The sequence below is a fragment of the Moschus berezovskii genome, chromosome 11 (assembly GCF_049115385.1).
Source record: "Moschus berezovskii isolate FMDL1 chromosome 11, NW_MosBer_1.0, whole genome shotgun sequence".
NCBI lineage: Eukaryota > Metazoa > Chordata > Mammalia > Artiodactyla > Moschidae > Moschus > Moschus berezovskii.
In genome coordinates, this window is record NC_142470.1 from 109,116,028 (window position 1) to 109,123,598 (window position 7,571).

Below are 7,571 nucleotides of genomic sequence, written 5' to 3' on the forward strand. Positions count from 1 at the left end.
TGGGTGTTAAATGTGAGCTTCTGATGAAATTTGGGCTGAAAGGATGACTAGAAGACGGCTATGAAAATCTCTCCGGTAACCTAGTCTCTGGACTCGGATCCCTCCTCTCCGGTGAGGCTCATCGGGGACCAATTGCGATGCCCTGTGCCCGCTGCGGAGCCATCCAGCTGGACAGCGAAGGTGCCACTTCCCAGACAGACAGCGTAGTGCAGCTCTGACAAAGGCCTTATTTGTATGTAAATCACCTTTTTACATCTGTTTCTAAACATGTTTAAAGAATGGACCTAGGCGTACATTTTTAGATTGCAATGACATAGCCATTCTGGATTGTATAAGTACAAATGTAACTTTTACTTTTTCAGTGGCACATTAAAAAAGCCAGCAAGAGATGCGTTCAGATCATGGTGCGATATTTATTATGCAGCTGGATCTCGGTAGACAGAGACAGCATGTCTCTTTACATGTAGGTTCCGCCTTTAATTTACTTGTACAATTCATTCTTACCGTTGTTTTCCTATTACTCTTTTGTGAACTTCCTGAATATGTGACAAAGTACGCACAGTCTACTTCTGAACTTTTTTTATTGCAGTATTATTTATTGTTTTCTTTCAATAAAGTATTGAAGCAAAATTTCCCACTGCCAATCAAGAGTGCCGAGGGTAAGCTGTCCTCTCCCTGAGAACAGACCAGAGCTGGTAATGGGAGCCCGTGTCATCACACGGACATTCTGTTAGGAGAAGCCGATGGATACAGTGGAAAGGCCAGAAGGCGAAGACATAGGTGTCCGCCAAGGACGACCGACGGGGTGTTCGTGCCCTTGGCTCCGGAGCCAAGGGGTTCCATCACTTCAGCATCTGCGGGGACAGGGCCCCGCTGCTGCTGAGGCGTGGGCAGCGGGCCAAGGGTGGGAACAAAGTGCAGGTGTCAAGGCGCACTGTGGGTCCCAGGGGGTTGGCCGAGGGCAACCCTGACGCGGACCCGAATGATGCACTAGGGAGTGTGCCTGTGCACGCTTGTGTGTGGGAGCTTTTTATGTTATCTTAGTCAACAGTCTTTACTATTCATGTATCCATAGAAACAAGAATGCAGCAAGGGGAGGTGGGGGGTGATTCAAGAGGGAGGGGACACACGTACACCTATGGCTAACTCATGCTGATGTACGGCAGAAATTAAACCGATAGTGCACAGCAACTATGCTTCGGAAAAAGAGAACATAGAAGGGCGGCTAGGAATGTACGAGAAAAAGATTTCTCACAGAGGTTTATACTCAACTCTGTGAACATCTGGGAGCAGGCTGCACCCCATCATCAGACCTGCCCCCTAGCATCAGGCCCACCCCCAGTGTCAGGCCCTAGTCCAGCATCAGATCTTCCCCCAGCATCAGGCCCTAGTCCAGCATCAGGCCTTCCCCCAGCATCAGGCCCTCCCCACGCATCAGACCCTAATCCAGCATCAGAGGGTCCCCCCAGCATCAGACGTTTGCCCCTAGCATCAGGCCCACTCCAGCATCAGACCCTCTCTCAACACCAGGGCCTAGTCCCGCTTCAGACACGACCCAGCATCAGACCCTCCCCCAGCATCAGGCCCTACTTCAGCATCAGACCCTAGGCCAGCATCAGAGGTTCCCCCCGCATCAGGCCCTAGTCCACTATCAGGCTCTCCCCCCCCACCATTAAGCCCTCCCCCGGGATCAGACCTTTCCCAAGCATCAGACCCTCCCCCAGGGTCAGACCCTAATCCAGTATCAGGTCCTCTCCCAGCATCAGACCCTAGTCCAGCATCAGGCCGTTCCCCAGCATCAGGCCCTAGTCCAGCATCATGCCCTCCCCCAGCATGAGACCCTAGTCCAGCATCTGGCCCCCCTCACCCTCAGACCCTCCCCAGGCATTAGACCCTTCCCAGTATCAGGCCCTCCACCTCCAGTATGAGGTGTGGCATCCCCAGTTTTCTGACACTCCTTAGCACACTCAGGCAGCCCCAGTGCAGCAGGACAACAGCTCTTGCAGGAGGTGCATTTTTAGGAATCACCTGCGGAGCAGCAGCAGCTGGGGTTCCTTTCAGGTCAAGGAGAGGCAAAGAAGAGGCACTTGCGCAGAAGGCAGTGGTGGCTGAGGGCACGTTCCCCAGCTCTGCTTCCTCCCCGTGGGGGCTTTGCTTTCCTGCTCTCTCACAGGCCCCAGGGCGGGGTCCGTCCAGATTCACGGTCTCCTTGATGTCTCAAGCCCAAGTCCTGAGTTGCGTCCCAGTCCTGCGTGGCAGAGGGCTGGGAACACCCAAGATCAAGGGCTGAAAAGATCCCAGGGGACAGCCGGGCCCCAGAGGGTGGCAGGGCAGGGGATTAGCGTGGCCGCCCACAGAGGGCCCCGCAGCAGCACTGGAAGGAGAGCAGTGATGTCTTAGCTCACTCGGGGACGCTGCCCAGTCTAGCACTCAGAGATGTTACCGCCAGCAGCTCTGGAGACGCAGGAAGCCCGGTGAGTGACACTACTCCACTCGGGCCCTGTGGGTGGGCACTGCTGACCATGGCCTCGGTTTCCGTTCCGGTTCTACTGTCCCTCGAGGGCTGACGGGCTCCTCTTCCGAATGGCACGGGTATTTTCTTTATGTGGGTGAGCGCATCCTAGCTTGTTTCCATCAGCACTGCTGTCGCTCATCCTGCGTTTCCCACTTTACAACCTGTGCTTGCTGCTCTTTTGGTTTAACTTAGGAGCAGCCCTTATTTTCTGCATTTCCTAGTTGTCAGCATTCACTGGGGCTTTCCAGGTGGCGCTCGTTAAAGATCCTGCCTGCCAATGCAAGAGATAACGAGAGACGTGGGTTCGATCCCTGGGTCAAGAAGATGCCCTGGAGGAGGGCATGACAACCCACTCCAGTATTCTTGCCTGGAGAATCCCCTGGACAGAGGAGCTACTGGGCTACAGTTCCTGGGCTTGCAGAGTGTCGGACACGACTGAAGCAGTTCAGCACACACTCAGGTTTCAGTTCAGTCGCTCAGTTGTGCCCGACTCTTTGCCGCTCCATGGACGGCAGCACTCCAGGCTTTCCTGTCCTTTTCACTATTTCCTGGAGTTTGCTAAAACTCTCGTCCATTGAATCAGTGATGCCATAGAACCATCTCATTCCTGTTGCATCCACCGGAGAGGTGGCTGGGGTTCGGCAAAGTGCCCGGTCCCACTGCGTGGGTGTGAACCTGCCTCACCACTCCCTAACCGCGGGGCCATGTCTCCTCTGTAAATCGGGAGGTGGCAGCCCCTGCTTGGTGAGGGGCACGTGCAGCATTTGGTACACAGTCAATGCAGCATCCCTCGCAGTGCTGTATTTCTGAATAACAGGGAGAGATGTAATAACCTGCTCCTTTTCCCCTCTTGTCCCTAAACTGTGCTCCAGACCACATCTGCATTACTTACCCCTGTACATCCCACACCCAGCACAAACAAGACACTCAGCAAATATCTGGCTGGAGAGGCAGGAACACACCCTGTCCTCCAGGAGATGGCGCCGAGTGAGGTGGGGGCCTGGTGATGACACTGTGTGCTGAGGAGCCCCCAGGAGGACCTGCGCGGCTGTGGGGTGGGGCGGGGGCCGTGGGCAGAGCCCCTGACGGGCTCCTGGGGGTGGGGACGGTGGCAGGAAGGAGGGGGCTGTTCCTTGTGGGCTGTCCACAGATTGTACCTCACCCCTCACTGATGAGCACTTAGCCGTTTCCAAACACCTGTCACTGTTCTGGAGGAAACAACCATTGCCCAGCTCCTACTCAAGCAATTTCGGAGAATATGTTTCTAGCATTGGAGTATAAACATCTGCTTTATTCATTCCATGCTCCCTTCATCCACCCATCCAGCCAGCCATCTGTTCATCCACTCATTAATCCATCCACCCATCCACTGACGAATTCATCCATCCATCCACCCAACCACTCATTAACTCATCAGATCATCTCAGACCCACCGAGAAGACAGACGCCTCCTCCGCTCCTGCTCCCAGGAGGACCCCCAGCGTGAGTGACAGGTGCCTCGTGGGGATGACGGGGGAGACGCAGAAGGGACATGCCTGCAGGCCCCCTAACTCCGAACGGTGAAGCACCCACCTGGTCCGAATGCCTCCTTGCCGGGGTGTCCAGGCCGGCCCTTTTACTTCTTTTGAAATATGCGGCTGATGGAGTACCTGATGCTTTTGTTTTTTGCTGCTTTGTGCGGCGAGTCCTGGCTGCTGCTGCTGGGGTTGCTCCCGGGGCTGTCCTGGGAGCCTGTCGAGCTTCGGGGAGAGAAAACGACCGTTATCTGGCACCCTTGTGCAAACACACACCCGTCCACAGGACCTACTGATAGAACCGGGCACCCAGCAACACCCGCGCCTCAACCTCGCAGCAGACCGTGGAGTCTCCTTCACCAAGCACACTCCACACGAGCAAAGCAGGCTCCTGGCCACAGACAACCACCCCGGGAAGCTGCGATTCCCTGCCTCTAGCTCTCCCCCAAGGAGGACTTGACCCCAGGCCAGCTGGTGCAGAGGGCGCTCCAACCTTCCCTCAGGGTCGCTGCTCGGCAGGTGACGACACTCCCAGAGAAGGCGAGCTCCCCGGCTCTGGGCAGTAGCCCTGCCTCCCGCACGGTGACTGCCCCTGGCAGTGGCAGGAGAGCGACGGTCACCGTGCAGGGCTGCTGGTCAGGTGACCACACGTGCCCTCCATCGAGTGCTGCCTGGCTCAGGACAGGAGATCAGCAGGTGGTGGTCTGAATGAGGACAGTGTCAGTCACGGGAGTGGACAGAGTCTCCTGAGAGGAGACGCTTGAGGAAAAGGGAGGGACCCTCAAGAGTGAACCCGAGAGGCAAGGGGCCGCCACCAGCAGGAACGCACCCCGGGCCGGGCAGACCTCTAGCAAGAGCAGGAGGAAAGCTCCCACAGGAGTCAATCCATCGAGACAGATGTTTCCTAAAATCACTGAGGTCACTGAGCTCTCCTCCCCCAGCACCTGAAGTCCACCACTAAACCCAGGCACCGAACCCAGTGGGATTCATGTAAAATCATCCTTGCAACTCTTTCAAGACAAGAGGCGCAGGGCTCCTGAAACTGATGCCGAGGCGCACAGGCCCCTTACTTGCAGGCGTCCCTGATGGCCTCGTGGCTGGCTGTGCGCAGCGACCCCGTGTGCAGCTGGTCCAGCCGAAGGGACCGCGGTGGGGCAGGGGTCGAGGTTTTGCCTTCGATGCCTCCTACCTCTTCCCAGATAGCTGGCGGCTGAGGGAATGAGGTAAGTGTAAAATTGGGTAACAAAAGACTGTCGTAAAAGGCAATCTCACAGGCTTTACATTATAACCAGAAACTTATTTGAAAATCTATTAGCTATGCTTTCCCCCAAGTACAAAATAAACCCTTGTTATAGCTTAATGCCATCTTAAAGGACTGTCTTGTTCAAGAGAGGCAGGGCTGTGGGGCAGCGAGAGCACCCGACTGAGTGCAGAGACCCCGGACCAGAGCCTCCCTGCAGCCGGGCTCTGCCCTCCCTGGAACCCAACGACCAGATGGCCCTGCCGGGTAGGAGGGCAGAGCAATGCCAGCACCGTGAACCCTGCATGGCATGAACTGCCCTGATGAAAGGACTGTGCTCATCGCCAGACGCTGCTCAGAAGCACCAGTTTCAAGAGTAAGAAACCTCTCAGCAAAGCCGTCCAGACCTTTCTGTTTGAAGGAGGAAAGCACACCGCTTGTGCCACCACCCAAGAGCATTTGTAGTGATGATGCAGGTTACTGGAACCCATCACGACCAGAGAAACACAGAAAAGGTACCTAACCCCTCCATGCGAACACCACGGGTCTGCCTTGGATTTCTCGGGAACACACAGACTGGGGGCTACACCCTGAAGTGCTTACACACAGTTCGAGTGTAATTCGCTCACTGTGGTTGCCATAAAGCACCCCTAGGTCTCACTAACAGATGATCTTGTATCAACCTAGAGCAGTGGAATAGGGAGGGAGATTTGAGTTAGGTTCAAAAGGGAGGGGACATATGGGTGCCTACGGCTGATCCATGTTGAGGTTTGACAGAGCGGCACACCCCGGCCACCAATCCCAGGGTGACGGCGCTGCCCTGCTGTGCCCAACAGGAGGTCTCCCGGGCCCTGAGCTGCCTGAACCAGAGTGCGGCTGCCCGAGTCCTGCGGGAAGGCCCCAGGAGTCCTCGGTCAGCGGGCTGGGAGCGGGAGAGGGACAAGGAAGGCCAACCCTCGGGGCACTGGATCCCAACAACAGGGGCTCATCCAAGTGACCCGAGGGGAGCGGCACCGAGCTCCCTCCTGATGCTCCCTCCATCAGGGATGCCGTGATGGACACGAGAGCCTCAGGAGGAAAGAGAGCTGGACGGCACCACGGGTACACGTCCAGGCTCTGATCAGACCAGTCCGCACCGCTCTGCTGTGTGTGAGCCTGGGCTCTCTCAGTCTCAGTGTCCATGTCTGCTGAATGGGGATAACAGCAGCCTAGACCTCACCTGGGTGTCTGTGGGATGAGATGACAGACTTGGAAAGCACTTGACACGGTGCCCGGTGCACAGAGTCTCCTGCACACTGCTACCCACCGTCAGTAAATTGGCTTCCCGCAAATCTAACATCTATGTCTTTTAAGAAAATCTAACAGTCGTGACTTTTAAGAAAACACTGAATGTAAATTCCATGGTGGTCAGAGGTTAGGACTTGGCACTTTCACTGCCGGGACACTGGTCTGATCCCTGGTTGCGGAAGTAAGATCCCATAAGCTGTGCAGCATGGCAAAAAAAATAAGTAAAGAAAAATTTAAAAATAACCAATGATACTATGTCTATTATAAATAAGCATGAGATGATTAGAAGGCAAACAAGTGGGAGAAAGCAAACTGTTACAATTGTCCCAACAAATGACCTATTTCCAACCGAACCATCAGCATATTTTAAGTGGTAGGTGAGCTTCGTTACTTCCATTAAAACGTCAATTATTCACCAGTACATAACCACATAGTGTTCATTCATGTTAAACGATAAGGACTGTTTAACACTTCACAGAGAAACAAAGGCATGCTAAAGTACTAAGTAGTTTACCTTTCAACGATGCTTCCTTAAATCACTAGGTTGATAGATGCATGCAAAGAAATGAAAAGAAACCAGATTTATTGTGACTCTGAAGCTAAAAATTCAAGAATCAGTATAGGCAAAGACAGTAAAGCAAAAAAGACTGCAAACATATAAGTGAGATGAAGATTTAGAGAACATGTAACTGGAAACAGAACATATTTTTGACCACAGAAATTAAATAAGCTATTGAAGATTTACTAGAGAAACACTACCAATTATTACTCAGACGATACAATTCCATTACAATATCGTGATTTAATAAAGCACAGCATTCTGTACAATAAAGGGCCTTAACAGTTGTCTATTCTCAGCCAAATTTCTCTATAAATTAGTTTCTCTCAAAAAAAATGTTAAACATTAAATTAGTAATTTAACTGATGAGGAAGTTACCATAATACCTATTTCAACATTGAAGAAATCTGACCACTTATTGGATATTTATGTAAAATCCTTACAAAGAATTTGATT

The 7,571-nt window shown here is 53.3% G+C and overlaps 1 pseudogene; it reads right to left on the reverse strand.

Moving 5' to 3' along the window:
• Positions 1-2,792: 2,792 nt before the first annotated feature.
• On the reverse strand, positions 2,793-6,451 carry LOC148776269 (uncharacterized; annotated as a pseudogene).
• Positions 6,452-7,571: the final 1,120 nt, after the last annotated feature.